General features: G+C 42.7%; 1 pseudogene; it reads right to left on the reverse strand.

Moving 5' to 3' along the window:
• Positions 1-14,809: 14,809 nt before the first annotated feature.
• Positions 14,810-14,928, reverse strand: LOC120592887 (uncharacterized; annotated as a pseudogene).
• Positions 14,929-15,561: the final 633 nt, after the last annotated feature.

The following is a 15,561-nucleotide window of genomic DNA, read 5'->3' on the forward strand; positions in this document are numbered from 1 at the left end:
AATTTTAGGATTATTTGTTCTAGTTCTCTGAAAAATGTCATTGGTATTTGGAGAGGGATTGCATTGAATCTACAGATTGCTTTGGGTAGTATGAGCATTTTAATGATGTTGATTCTTCCTACCCATGAGTATGGTATATGCTTCCATTTATTTATATCTTTTTTCAATGACATAATATTCTGAGAACAGGTCTTTTACCTCCTTGGTTAATTTGATTCCTAGGTATTTTACTGTTTTCGATGCGATTATAAATGGGATTGTTTTCTTAACTTCTCTTTCTGAAAGTTCATCATTGCTATATAAAAATACAACCGACTCGTGAACATTAATTTTGTATCCCTTATAATTTTGTATAATATTAATTTTCTTTACTGAATTCATTGATGAGTTCTAACAGTTGTTTGGTGGAATCTTTAGGGTTCTCTATACATAGTATTTTATTTGCAAATAGTGACAGTTTTACTTCTTCTTTTCGAATTGGGATACCTTTTATTTCTCTTTCTCGTCTGATTGCTGTAGCTAGGACTTCCAATAAATACAGTGTTGAACAAAAGTGGTGACAATGGGCATCCTTGTTTTGTGCCTGATCTTAAGGGAAATGATTTTAGCCTTTCCCCACTGAGTATGATGTTAGCTGCAGGTTTGTCATGTATGGCGTTTATTAGGTTGAGGTATCATCCCTCTATTCCCACTTTATTGAGAATTTTTATCATAAATGAATGCTGGACTTTGTCGAACGCTTTTGCTGAGTCTATTGATATGATCATATGGTTTTTATCTTTCGATTTGTTGATATGGTGTATCACATTAATTGATTCGCAGATATCATACCAACCCTGCATCCCAGGAATTAATCCAACTTGATCATGATGTATGATATTTCCAATGTATTGCCGAATTTGGTTTGCTAATATTTCGTTAAGGATTTTTGCATCAGTGTTCATCAGGGATATCGGCCTATTGTTTTCATTTTCGGTAATGTGTTTGTCTGGTTTTGGAATCAAGGTAATTGTGGCCTCATAAAAGGATTTAGGGAGCCTTCCCTCTTCTTAAAATTTTGGAATAGTATGAGAAGCATAGGTGTTAATTCTTCTTTGAATGTTGGGTAAAATTCACCTATGAAGCCATCTGGTCCAGGACTTCTGTTTTTTGGGAGTGTTTTGATTCCTGATTCGATTTCATTGGTGGTGATCGGTCAGTTCAGATATTTTCTTTCTTCTTGACTCAGTCTTTGGAGATTGTATGTTTCTAGGAATGTATCCATTTCTTCCAGATCGTCCAATTCGTTGGCGTATAATTACTCATAGTATTTTCTTATGATCCTTTGTATTTCTGTGGAGTCCGTAGTTACTTGTCCTCTTTCATTTCTGATTTTAATTATTTGGATCTTCTCTCTTTTCTTCCTGATGAGTCTGGTTAAACATTTATCAATTTTCTTTATCTGTTCGAAGAACCAGCTCTTGGTTTCATTAACCTTTTGTACTGTTTTTCTAGACTCTATTTCATTTACTTCTGCTCTGATCTTTATTATTTCCATCCTTCTGTTCACTTTGGGCTTTGTTTGCTGTTCTTTTTCTAGTCCTTCTAAATGTAAGGTAAGATTGGTTATTTGAGCTTTTTCTTGTTTCTTGAGGTAGGCCTGCATTGCCATGAATTTCCCTCTTAGGACTGCTTCGCTGTGTTCCACAGATTTCGAGTCATGTTTTCATTTTCATTTGTCTCTAGGTATCTTTTGATTCCTTCCTTGATCTCATTGTTGACCAATTCACTGTTTAGTAGCATGTTATTGAGCCTCCACATGTTTGTGTACTATCCAGATTTTTTCTTGTAGCTGATTTCTAGTTTCATACCATTGTGGTCGGAGAAGACAGTTGACATGATTTCGGTCTTCTTCAATTTATTGATACTTTTTTTGTGGTCTAACATGTGGTCTATTCTGGAAAATGTTCCATGTGCACTTAAGAAAAATGTGTATCTTTCTGCTTTGGGATGAAATGCTCTGAAAATATCCATTAAGTCTATTTGGTCTAGTGAGTCATTTAATCCCACTGTTTCCTTGTTGATTTTTTGTCTGGAAGATCTGTCCATTGGTGTCAATGCATGGTTAAAGTCCCTTAATATGAGTGCATTGCCATTGATCTCTCCTTTTATGTCAGTCAATAATTGTTTTATATACGTAGGTGCTCCTATGTTGGGTGTATATATGTTTACTAAGGTTATGTCCTCTTGATTTATCGATCCCTTTATCATTATATAATGTCCTTTTTTGTCTCTTATTATAGCCTTTGTTTTAAAGTCTATTTTGTCTGATATAAGCATTGCTACCCCGGCTTTTTTTTTTTCATCTGCATGAAATATCTTTTTCCATCTCTTTACTTTCTCAGTCTCTATGTGTCATTTGATCTGAAGTGGGTCTCTTGTAGACAGCACATGTATGGGCCTTGTTTCCTTATCTATTCAGCTACCCTGTGTCTTTCGGTTGGAGCATTTAATCTATTTACATTTAAAGTGATTATTGATAGGTACATAGTTATTGCCATTTTATTATCCGTATTTATTTTTCCCTCCCCCTCTTTTTTTTTAAAGAAGGCCCTTTAACATTTCTTGTAATCCTAGCTTGTTGGTGATGAATTCCTTAAGCTTTTCCCTGTCTGGGAAGCTCTTTATCTCACCTGTCATTTTAATTGGAAGCCTTGCTGGGTAGATTATTTGAGGTTGTAAATTCTTGTTTTTCCTAGCTTTGACTATTTCTTGCCAGTCCTTTCTGGCCTGCAAAGTTTCTGTTGAAAAGTCATCAGACATTCTTATATGAGTACCCTTGTAAATAACTAACTGCCTTCTCTTGCTATTTTTAAGATTGTCTCTTTGTCTTTGACCTTTAGCATTTTCATTATGGTGTGTCTTAGTGTGGGTCTGGATATTAGAATTCCTCTTGTTTGCTACTCTTTGTGCTTCCTGGACTAATTCCTTTGTCAGGTTAAGTTTTCTGTCATTATTTCTTCAAATAAATTCTTAATCCCTTGCTCTCTCTCTCTTCTTATTCTGGTACTCCTACATGCGGATATTGTTACACTTCATGTTGTCCTAGAGGTCTCTTAAACTATCCTCATTTTTTTATTCTTATTTTCTCTTTTGCTGTTCCAATTGGGTATTTCCTGCTACCTTGTCTTCCAGTTTGCTGATTCGACCTTCTGCTTCATCCAGTCTACTGTTGAATCCTTCCAGTGTATTCTTCATTTCAGTTATTATATTCTTCATTTGTCTAGTTCTTTTTTATGGTTTCTGTGTGATTTTTTTATGCTTACTATTTCCGTTGAGGTTCTCATTGAACTCATCCATTCTTCTCCTAAGTTTGTTGAACATCCCTATAACCATTATTTTGAAATCTGTCTCTGGTAGATTGCTTGTCTCCATTTCATTTAGCTTATTTTCTGGAGTTTTATCCTGTCGTTTCATTCGTGGCATGTTTCTTTGTTTTCTCATCTTATTGGCCTCTCTGTGTTCATTTCTATGTGTTAGTAAGATTTGTTTCATCTCTCAGCCTTGGCCAGGTGGCCTTATGTGGAAGGTGTCCTGTGTGACCCAGTGGTGCACTCTCCTTGATTCCCTGTGCTGGAGGCTCTGGACGTGTTCTTTCTGTGGGTCGTGTGTGATCTTTTGTTGTCGCCAAGCCTTTATTGGTATTAATACCCCAGTGGATGGGATTAATACTTGGACTGACTAACTGTGGGAATTGTCTATGCCCACAAAATATGAGTTGCTATGTGCAGGCTGACCCCACTGAGTAGGATCTGCCCTAGTAGGCTGTGTACTTGTTGAGACCACCTTTTGTGCGTACCGCTTATGGGGCTAGTCAGAGTTGCTCTGTTGTGGTCTAGTGCTAGTCTCCAAGTGTGTTGGTTCTGTGGCCCCTTGAGAGGGGCTCTCCAGTAGGCCAATGTCAGCTGCTGCCTTTGATTGTTTCTGGCTTCCTGGTGAGAGCTACAAAGCAATTCATAAGTGGTTGCTGCCTATGCTGGATCTATAGGTAAGTGAATGAGACAGTGCTGTAGGCAGCAGTCCTGTTATACCCCATCCCTGACCTAAGGCAGTTCAGCAGAAGTACCAGTGCACCTCCAGGCATGAGGATGCCTGTCATTTGCCCTTAAGACTCTGCAACTGGAAGAGCCTCTGGGTGATTCACGGATTAGGTGGTGCAGGGACCCTGGGAGTCACCTTGATATATTGAGCAGATTTCCCCTTGCCACTGCAGCATCATTTTATATGCCAACACTGTCTCTGTGGCACCCTCTAAGTCTCAGATCACAGCAAGGCCAGCCGCTGCCCACCTCGAGCCTACGAACACCCAAGGTCTGTTCAAGAATTACTGAAGCTCGTGGGCATGGGTTTGTGGCCCAACACTGAAAGTTTCTCTCAGATGCACAGGCTTTGCGTGGGCCACACAGTGCTGTTGTTTGCTGTTGAATTCATGTCCCAAGGAAAGAAAAGAATGAGACTGAGTTGCCTGGGAACAGGCTTGCCACAGGTAACTTGTGGGTTTGATGGGGTGACGTCTCAGTGAGACATGGGGCCATCGGGCCTATACAGCACCAGATTTGCTGCCAGATCTGGTTCCACAGGGTCCCACAAAAGTCACAGATCACTGTGAGACCTACTGTCATCTGGGATAGGCCCACAAACCTCTGCAGTCTGCTCAAGCAATATTGTATCTTGTGCTTGCAGCAGTGATCTTCCCACCACCGTTTTCCCCGAAATTTGAGCACTGCAGTACTGAGCTCTGTTGCCTGAGCCAAATGTGTAACCCTGTCTAGGGGCAGGGCAGGGGCAGCTGCCTGTCAATAGGCCACAGGCACTTTGTGGATTGGGTGGGGCACGATCTCAGGGAGACAAGGGTCATCAGGCCAATACAGCCTCAGTTTTGTTGAAACTTCTGTGCCCGCATGTTCTTGCAGTACTCACAGGTCACAGTGAGACTAGCTGCCATCTGGGGCGGTCTCACAGACCCCTGTTATTTTCCCAAGCAATATTGCAGCTCTTGCAGGCAACAGTGGTCTGCCCGCAACTGATTTCCCCGAAATGCATGCACTGTGCTAGCCAAAGTCTTTTGCCTGTGCGCAGTGTGTGGGTGTGGAAAGGGGCAGGGCAGGGATGGTTGCCTGCCAATGTGCTGCAATAGGTAATTTGTGGGTTGGGTGGGGTAGAGTCTCAGGGAGACAAGGGTCATCAGGCCAATACAGCCTCAGTCTTGCTGCAACTTCCGTGTCCGCCCGCGTGTTCGAAAAAAAGTCACAGATCACAACGAGACCAGCTACTGTCTGGGACTGGCCCATGGATCCCCGTGACCCTCCCAAGCTCATCTTGAGAGTAGTGGTCTGCCCAAAACTGTCCCTGAAATGTGCTCAAAGCACTGGTTGAGGTCTGCTGCCTGCGCTGAATGTCAGGCTCTGGAGAGGGGCAGGGCGGGGACAGCTGCCCAGCCACAAGCCACCCCGGGCAATCTGTGGGTTGGGTAGGATGGGCTGATCTTCCCAGGCCAGTGCAGCTTCAGAATTGCCTGTGCAGGTAGACGGTTCAGTACAGTCAAACTGCTCATCTGTAGACTGCCCCTAGGTGAGCCCCAACTAAGGCACAATGGTGGCTGCCTGTCCAGCCCTCGTTCCCGTGCCACTCAATGCAGTCTTTCCCTGTATGACTCCTGCTAGAGCCTCTGTCCCTCTGCTGGCACCCAGGGTGTGTGTGTCTATAGGTGGGAGTCTGTATGAGCCCTTTAAAGGGACGTCTGGGATTTCAGTATCCTTCCATTTCACCTGGCTGGACAGAATCCCCTCTGATTTTTACAGTCAGAATTTTTGGGGACTTCTTTATCCTGGGCTGGGGAGCCCCCAAATGGGGTTAGGACCCCTCTCTCCTTCGAGGGGGCCCACTGCAGCCATGGCCTCACTCCCGGTGCTCCGCCATCACCCATGGGTGCGGGTCCAGCCTGAATTCTGACTTTGCCCCTCCTATTGGCTTCGATGTAGTTCCTTCTTTATATTATCAGATATATGTGTTATGATCAACTGGACTTCATGTGATTCTCCATTTTTTTATTAAGTTTATTGGGGTAACATTGGTTAATATGATTATATAATTTTCAGGTGTACATTACAATTTGACATCTGTGTATTCTATTGTGTTTGCAAGAGTCCACTTTCAGCTTTAGCTATCATATATTTGATCCCGGCTTACCCTTCACCTCCCCAACACCCATATATTTGACTCCCTTTAACCATCACCTACCCCCCACCCCCTACCCCCTAGTTCATGTCCATGAGTCTCTGTTTGTTTTTCCTGCTCATTTGTTGCTTTTAGGTTTATATCCCACATACAAGTGATATCATGTGATTTTCAGCTTTTTCTGTCTGGCTTATTTCGCTTAACACGATTATCTCGAGATCCATCCATGTTGTTGCACAAGGCAGTATTTCATCTCTTCTTATGGCTAAGTAATATTCCATTGCATATATGTACCACAGCTTCCTTTAGCCAGTCATCTATCGTAGGACACTTTGGTTGCTTCCACATCCTGGCCACTGTGAATAATGCTGCTATGAACATCGGTGTGCAAATATCTTTTTGGATAAGAGTTTTCAAGTCTTTGGAGTAAATACCCAGGAGAGTGATTGCCGGATCATGTGGTAGATCAATTCTTAGTTTCCTGAGGAACCTCCATACTGTTTTCCAAAGTGGCTGTACCAATTTGCAGTCCCACCAGCATTGTATGAGGGTTCCTTCTGCTCTGCATCCCCTCCAACATCTGTTATTACTTGTCCTGTTGATTATAGCTGTTCTAACAGGTGTTACATGGTATCTCATTGTGGTTTTGATTTGCATTTCCCTAATAGCTAGTGATGTTTAGTATCTTTACATTTGTATGTCCTCTAGGGAGAAGAGTCTGCTCAGGTCCTCTGCCCATTTTTTGATTGGATCGTTTTTTTGTTGTCGTTATTGAGTCATATGAGTTCTTTGTATATTTTGGATATTAGGCCCATATAGGAGGCGTTGCTTGAAAATATATTTCCCATTTGGATGGTTGTTTCTTTACCTTGTTGGCGATCTCCACTTTATTTTATAATATGGCTATAATTTTAATTTGGTCCTAGAGGAAGTGAACCCTGCTTTTACCTAGTTACCATCTTGACCCTCTCTCTCTAGAATTATATTCTTTTCCAAATCTTCCATGTACCACACTCTCACTTACATGGAGGCTTCTGCTGTGTATGAGAGTGTTGAACCAGAAAGTGTGAAGACAAGCATTCTGGTCTTGCAAACACCCTTCACTTAGGCCATACCATTTTCTTCTGACATCCCAGGTTCTTCACAATTCATGTATGAGTCATGTAGTGATCTCCCAGAGTTGTGGAAAATATTGATTAATGTACTGCAAGTGAAGACACTTTGTAAGCCCTAAAGCAGTAGAGCAATGGCATTGATACTGTTTCTATGTGACTTTTACATGAAAAGGAGATGCCTAAGAAGCTAGCAAGTGAAGAAGATGATTTGAAACCACTACTAGAAACACCTGGCCCAGAGCCAGCTCAGAAACAGCTGTGTCCCCCAGGAAAAGCAAATGCTTCTAGTCAGCAGATGGAGAAGTCAGCAGGTAAGGGGAAACCATTTGGGAACAACTCTTCTGGCCCTCCTAGAGTGGGGGATAGATCCTGGACATGACTGGGTCCAGGCTGGACTGAGGATGTTGCTCAGCTTCAGCTGAGCCATTAATACATGACTTCCAGAGTCACAGATTAAGTTGTCATTGATATAAAAGCCATATATTCATGGGCAAGCCTTCTGAATTCTCTGAGCTCCAGATTCCTAGTCCATAAAATGGAAATAAAGAATCATAGTTCACAAATTCTTTGAAGGTGCTAAATGAAATGCAGAAGGTTAACGGCATGAAAAGTGCTCAAGTAATTCTATCCATAATAACCTGGGAAAATACCGTACTCAGAGTTGTATCCCCAGGCCTCAGCTCAATGTCTGACACACAATATGGCCTTAAAAATATGTGCTGAAAGAATGTTTTAATGAATGTTCTGGTAAGTAAAGAAGTGTGGAATCTAATCCTGACAGTGGTAGGAGACAGAACTAAAACTCTTAAGTGGCATTTGGAGTGTACTTGTGCGAGTCATATTTCAGCCTCTCTAAGCAGGAATATGTGGAAGGCCCAAGGGCACTTGGCATAAAAGAGGCAGCTCATCTGTTAAAAAGAACCCAACACTCCGCAACCCACCCATCCCCCATTGACCAAATCTTTTCCACCACAGGACCCAGGGCAGTGAAGAGTAATGTCTGGGCCCACAGGCTGCGGGAAAGAAAGAACAAAGTTGTGTATGAAGAGATCAGTGACCCCGAGGAAGATGAATAACTCTGTGACACTTCAGTCCAAGCCACATCCATGCAAAACACACTGTTCTTAATGGTACCAGTATCCAATTTTCACTGTTTCTCCAAGCCATTCCTTTCTCAGAGATCCTGGGGTGCCACATGGAGACTAAATGATGAGGCTTTCCAGACTCTTTCTACTTCCTCCTCTGTATATCTAGGGATCTTCACTACCAAGGATGCCCTTGGCTCCCAAAACCTGGTCAGCTCCCATTGTATAGGCTACACTTTCCACTAGCCTAGGAACTCAAAGGACAGGTGAGGGAGTCTCTCTGACATGAGCAGAAGTTTTGCCTTGAGAAACAGTGGGAAGTGCATCCAGATCGTGAGGTAGAGCAGAATCAGGGCCCTGCAAGTCAGCATGAGGGCCTGGGTATTGTTGGATCTGGCTATGAGAGCTCACTGCCATTTATTTTCCTTCTCTCTCCTTGCCTTTACCTCAGGGATATTACAAGTGCCCATGATAAAAAGCAGAACCTAGTGGCCTTTCATGGACATGAGCCCGGCCGTGAAATCTTGGCCATAAGGTAGACAGCAAGTGAAAGAGTTTACAACAGTGAAAAGTTGTAAAAGCACAATGGTTCTTACTAGGTGCCTAACATTCCACTAGATGCTAGCACTTTATTAACACATATAATGAAGGCATAATATTTGTCCGTGTGTCCGTCCATGCACTTAACCTCAGGAAACAAGTGTTGTAAGTTATCTCTGCACAGAGGAGAACTACTCTCCCCTCCTCAGATGTTACTCCTGAGGGCAGTTCTGGGGGTTTGAGTCAAACATTTTTCTCTACATTTTTGAAAAAACACACAGGCTACCACTATGAGCTTGTCCCACTTATTATTCCCCAGTAACAGCATGTCCTGAGGATTTCCCCCTTATTCCATTCTCTGTTCAGCAGGTGCTCCATGCTGCAAACCCCCATTATTCATATACTGCATTTCACTGACAGTTAATAAACAAAAGTTTTTCTCAATTGTTGGCTCCATCAGTCTTGTGCACACAACCCTGTGCACATGTGCGAGTGTTTTCTTGGCACACATTCCTAGAAGTGGAATTGCTGTATCAAAGGGCTCATTCATTCAAAAAACACCTAGTAGGTGTATACTGTGTTCTAAGGCTGTTCCTAGTCCTGGAGAGACATCATGGATAAGACATGCCTATGTGGACCACATATTCAGTGTGGAGAGGAGACAGAGATAAAGCGTTCAACTGGGGATCATGGAAAAATAGGAGGAGAGCAGGCCATGTGGGGTACCTCGTGGACAGGATTGGAAGTATCTACTTAGCCTTGATGCAGGGTAGCAACAGATGTAAATGTCTACTTGACAAAGGTAGTGAACTGTCTATCCATGGTCTCATGACAAAGGGCTCGGGGCAAGGGTGGAGATGAGAGTTAAGAATGGGACAGTCCTCTGCCAGATGTACCTTTGCTGGCCACAGACATGGAACAGTCAGCTCTGGGGAAAGGCAGTGAGGAGTCTATTTAAACAAAACATTGTGGGTGTTGGAGGACATTGAAGCTGCCAACCAGGTCACCAAGGTGACATGCATGGAACATCAAACACCAACGTCAAATGGAGGCAAGATTGCATTGTTGGAACCATCCATTGTCCATCACCTGACTTCCATCCAAACTTGCAAGATGTCCATACTCTTGATGAGGCTGCTGTCTCCCCTACTTCTGCCTTCAGCCCACCTCTGGACCTTTCCCCTGGTGCACACAGATTTGGTTCAGAGGTGGGGAAGAACTGTAAACCAGCAGGTGATTGGCTCCTGGAGGAGAAGGGTGGGATTCAAGTCTCTCTTTCAGCTCTGACTGGTGACTCTAGGCTGGTGCCCAGGTTGCTAGACCTGCTTCTGGGTCTGCTTCCTCCCACCCACACACTAAGATAGCTGCAGAATCACAGGATCACTGTTCACACAGCAGCCCTAGGGCCACTGGACCTAGGTCTGCTAAGGCCCTTGTGGATTGGGGACACAGACCAAGAGGACCTTGTTCTGGGAGACTGAGAAAAGCCTCTGTAACCTCTGACCTGAGGATTGCTGTGGACCATGACAGACGTGTGGGGGAGGAGGAATGGCCTAGGTGTAGACACACACGGCCAAGTCCATAAACCTCTGTCAGCATGTCTCCTGAGGCACAGTCTTCCTCATAGGGATTAGCATCCCTGCACAGCCAGCTCCCAGGGGCTGCATACCGAGGGCAACCCCAGTTTACCTGCTCCTCTGAGAATAATAATGTCGTGTCACTCGAGATCACACCTCTGTGTGGGAGTGCATTCCCAGGCCAGGAGTCTGCATTCCAGGCCAGGACCAAATTCTTCACAAAAGGGGGAAGTCTGGTTTACTGGGAATTTTTTTTTCTCTCAGCCCACCTTCCCTAATAACCCTAGAAAGTGTAGTTAATATTCATCTTGTGTTTGCAAAGTTCCTGGGCTGATGATAAATATCTCATATGGGTTCTCTTCACAACTGACCTCTGAGCATGGATATTGTTATTTTTATAATATGATGTTACATAGAAATATATAGAGACATTATAGATGAGAGACGAAGACACAAACAGATGTCAAAATTCTTTTCAGAGTTCCTACAACTGGCATATGCGGGAAGGACTGGGTTTGTGACTCATGGTTTATTCAGACACATTGAGGAGGACAGGTATTGGTGCAGAAACTGGAATGAGCTTTGCGTTCTACCACATATCTCAGGGTAGAGAATGTGGAGTCATTTTTCCAAGACTGGGAAGCCCCAAATGGCAGGAAGGGAAAGGAAATGTCCTGGTGTTAGTGACAGCAGGGGAGGACACAGATGCACAGGGTGGATGGAAGAGAGGTCAGCATAGAGGCAAGTGTGGGTTATCACAGCCATTGAAAAGAGAGGGCACCAGGTCAAATGGTGTGACAGTTCAGCTCCTCTAATGGCACAAGTCTCACAGAACTGGGAGCATACCCTGAATGGAACTGTAATGAGAAGGGAGTGCTGACCAGGTCAGCAAGGATGCTGCTCCACCTCTGTCTCAGGAGAAATAAATTCTCTCTTACCCCAATATCGTTCTGCATTCTCATATGTAATACTCTGCGAATAGACATTGTGTACATTACTCTCCATGCAAATACAGAAGAGAATACCCAAAAGAGATCCTGAAAGATTTGATGTTCCTTTCCCTCTGGCAAGAGATGGGACACACCAACTGGATCCCCAGCATGGGAGACAGGTGCAGAGAAGGGCTGCTTGAAAACACTCTAGGTCACAACAGGGAACGTTTTCCCTTAGGTTCCATGGGCAGATAGAGCTTCCTTCCTCCTCTTCCTCCATGTGACATATCCAAATGTTGACATTCAAGAGGACTATGGTTTTTCTCCAACCCTAGAAATCAGCCTGCAAATGGCCCAAAAGTACTCTCCTGGACAGCTTTCTTCCCATAACAAGCCTGAGGCCCCATACGGATGTATATGCTCTTCTGATGAGGGTTCAAAAGGACTATTTTAACATTCCTGTCTCTGTTTTGTTTCTCTTTTAATAATTTTTAAAACTGGTTCTAAGCTAATCCCTGTACCTAGGGAAATGGAAAAATGCAGGAACATGTGAGAGAACAGTATATGCATCACAAAAAAAGATTCCTGAGCTTTATACACCAATACCCACAATCGAGAACACATTTTGCAATGACTCTAAAATGTTCCACAAAAGAGTACTGAACCCTTTATGCATGTGATACACTCTGATATTTTAAATTCTATTTGTGATGTGCTATGTTATTTCATGCTAATACATTAAAAACATAAAATTCTGTTCAAGGTCTATGAAACATTCTTGGTACCTATTAATGAGTCACAACCTGCACTTTGAAAAGCCCTTCTTCATGGTGTGTGTCCACCAAGTGACCTCCTGATTTGAGTCCTGCCGAGAAGGTTCAAAGAAGCCTCATGATGGCTTTCTGGGCCAGCAACCCTGGGAAATGGTGACAGAGATACTGATAGTCTATGGACAAAGTGGGATCCAACCTGGACAGTCAGTGTACACACATCACAGCTCTATTGGTTGCTCTGGAGGGATTTCTGGGTCTGGGTGCCCATTGTGGGTAACTATGGTGGCACCCTGTTGTTTCAGTTCTCTCTGTCTGGAACAAGCTCTGGGTGGGGGTCCTGGGCATGGCCTGGCTTTGGCAACCTGTTATTCCCACCAAAAAGGCCTCTAGCAGCTTGTCCTGGAAGCACTGCTGTAGCCCTGCAGATCAGCCAAAGCACATGGATACAGCTCCCTCGTGCAGTCCTGTAGGTCAGCCAGAACACATGGCTACAGCTCCCTCCCCCACTAACAAGTGAAGGAGGAATACCACCAGTAGTACTCACTGGCGCCTCCAAGCCCCGAGAGTTTCCTCAGATCCAAGACAGCTCTTGAGGTTACCCAACCTTCTCTATGCAGTTTCTCACTTGTTCGTTTTACAGAAGCTGTTAAATTGGCACAAAGTTGTCTTTCAGGAAGAATTACTCAAAATGGAGATATGTCGTGTTTGTTGTTTTTTTTTTTTCATGGGAAGCAACTAGGTCTTCATTCTCCTACTGCCACACCATGCTCCCAGCTTCCCCAGAAGGTTTTTCAGAATGTTATATCATTAGAAACATTGTCAGATTAAACTGAAAGAACCAAAGGCAGGACAAAATGTAGGAAAGCTGTCAGAACCCTCAAAATGCTAGTACATAGAAAAGGCTAATAAAACCCCTCAATGGCAAACACGTGACACCCTTCAAGAGAAAGGAAAAATAACTCTGAGGGCAGAGTTGTAGGCCCATAGAGCAGAGCCTCCAGCCACAGGGGATTATTCTCAGGCCTTGAAACTTAATGGAATTTGCCCTAAGAGATTTTAACAATGCTCGAGACCAGACACTCCTTCCTTTCTTTCATTGTCTCCTTTTGAAATGAGAATGTCTATACCATTACCTATGCCCGTCCCAATGTATTATGGGAACATATACATTGATTTCTAGTGTCCATGTGCAAAGAGGAATTTTGCCCAAGATGGATCAAAACCTGAGTTCACCAATATCTCTTTTAGATGATGAGAGTTGGTACTTTTGAGCTGATGATATTTGGATGAGCTTTTAGGCTTAAGTTGATTCTTTAATTGATTCATAAATTTGGGATTTGGGGATAAAGTGCATGTAGTTTGCATGTGAGATGGACAAGAACCTTTAGGTACCAGAAAGCAGACTGTACTAGACTGAATAATGGCCTCCCAAAAGATAGCCATATGCTTACTCATTTTCTATGAGAATTACTTTACAATGATAATAATAATAATAATAATAATAATAATACAGATGTGATTCATTATTCATTTAAATATCTTGAAATAGGGGAACTACCTTGGATTATCTCATTGGGCCTAATGTATCACAAGTGTACTTAACAGAGGAAGACAGAGGGAAATTTGACCAAGACAGAAGAGAAGAAGGCAGTGGGACCTTGGAGGCAGAGATGAGAATGATGCAACAACAATCCGAAGAATTATGACAGCCACCAGAAACTGGAAGAGGCAAGGAGTAGATTCTCTCCTAGAGTCTGGAAAAAGTATAGCCCTGCTGACACCTTGATTTCAGTCCAGCAAAATGAAGTTCAGACTTCTGGACTCCAGAGATGTGAGAGTATAAATTTCTTTAGTTTGATGCCACAAAAATTTTGGTAATTTGTTACAGCAGCCACTGGAAATTATGGGTGATTATAGAAGATTATATAGATTATGTTAAAGATTTTTTTAGTTAAAAGATGCATGCATTCATTCATCCATTCATTAAACCAACTGACAAATATTTGAGGCAATTATAGAAAAGTAATTAAAAGCACAGACTTTTGGCTCAATTCAACTTGGGTGTGAATTCCAACTCTGCCACCCAAGGATTCTGTGACCTTGATCAGGTTGCTTACCTCTCTGAGCCTCAGTCTTCACGTGTGCACAATGGTGATGAAAACAGTATTTACCTCAAGGGGAGATTGTGTAAGTTAAATGGTACAATGCCTATAAAAGAGTATTGTGCTGGGCACAAGGTCATTGCCCTGTTCCTGTCCTAAAAGAGCTCTGTCATTCTGATATGAGCAATTTTGAGAAATCAGGGCTGTGCGAGAAAAGCCCAGAAGGTACTGAGAACCCACTGGGGGTACTGGTAGTAGACATAAAAGAAACTTCCTCGAGAAAGTAACTTCTGAGGCCCTGAGGAACACAACAAGCCCTTATTACATAGACACTCTTTTTAATAGTAGTGCTGTAAATATTAGTATTAAAGGGTATAACATATTTCTGGTTATTGGGTGTTGTACAAAAAAGCACATACCAAAAAACAATTTTTAAAAACAGATATTTTTTGTTTTTATTTTTTTTTAATGCCTACAGTACCTTGTATTCTTAGGTGGTCTCCCATCCAAGTACTAACCAGGCCTGACCCTGCTTAGCTTGCGACATCAGACGAGATCGGGCATGTTCAGGGTGGCATGGCTATAAACCTAAAAGCAACAAATGAACAGGACAAACAGAGACTCATGATCATGGACTATAGTGGTTACCAGAGGGTAGAGAGTGGGGGAGGAGGGGAGAGGTAGACGGGGTAAAAGGGGTCAAATATAGGGGGGTAGGGGTAGGGTAAAGTGGGTAAAGGGGATCAAATATATGGTAGCTAAAGGAAACTGGACTTTGGGTGGTAAACACACAATAGAATATACAGATGTCAAATTATAATGTACACCTGAAAATTATATAATCGTATTAACCAATGTTATCCCAATAAACTTAATACAAGAAAAAACAGAGTTTGTAATTTTTAACTTACTGGAAAGGTCATAGGAAGTCCTAGGAAAGATCTCATATCTGAGAAAGCTGGAGATTGATGGAACAGATTTGAGATGGTGGCCTGCTTCAGATATTCAATTTTTTTTTTAAAAAAACTACACAACAAATGCATAGCAAAGGGTAGGAAATAGGAGGCTGGTGGAAAAGGGAACATCTGAGCATATGCCCTGATGGGTCTATGGAAATTGGAGTGGATAATTCTGCAAGAGGGAAACCTTGCTTCAAGCAGAAAAATCATCATCTCCACCCATATTGAGAAGACATTCTTGTCCCTGGAGCCTGGATAATAG

Source organism: Pteropus medius, unplaced genomic scaffold (genome assembly GCF_902729225.1).
Source record: "Pteropus medius unplaced genomic scaffold, Ma_sr-lr_union100, whole genome shotgun sequence".
Classification (NCBI taxonomy): Eukaryota; Metazoa; Chordata; class Mammalia; order Chiroptera; family Pteropodidae; genus Pteropus; species Pteropus medius.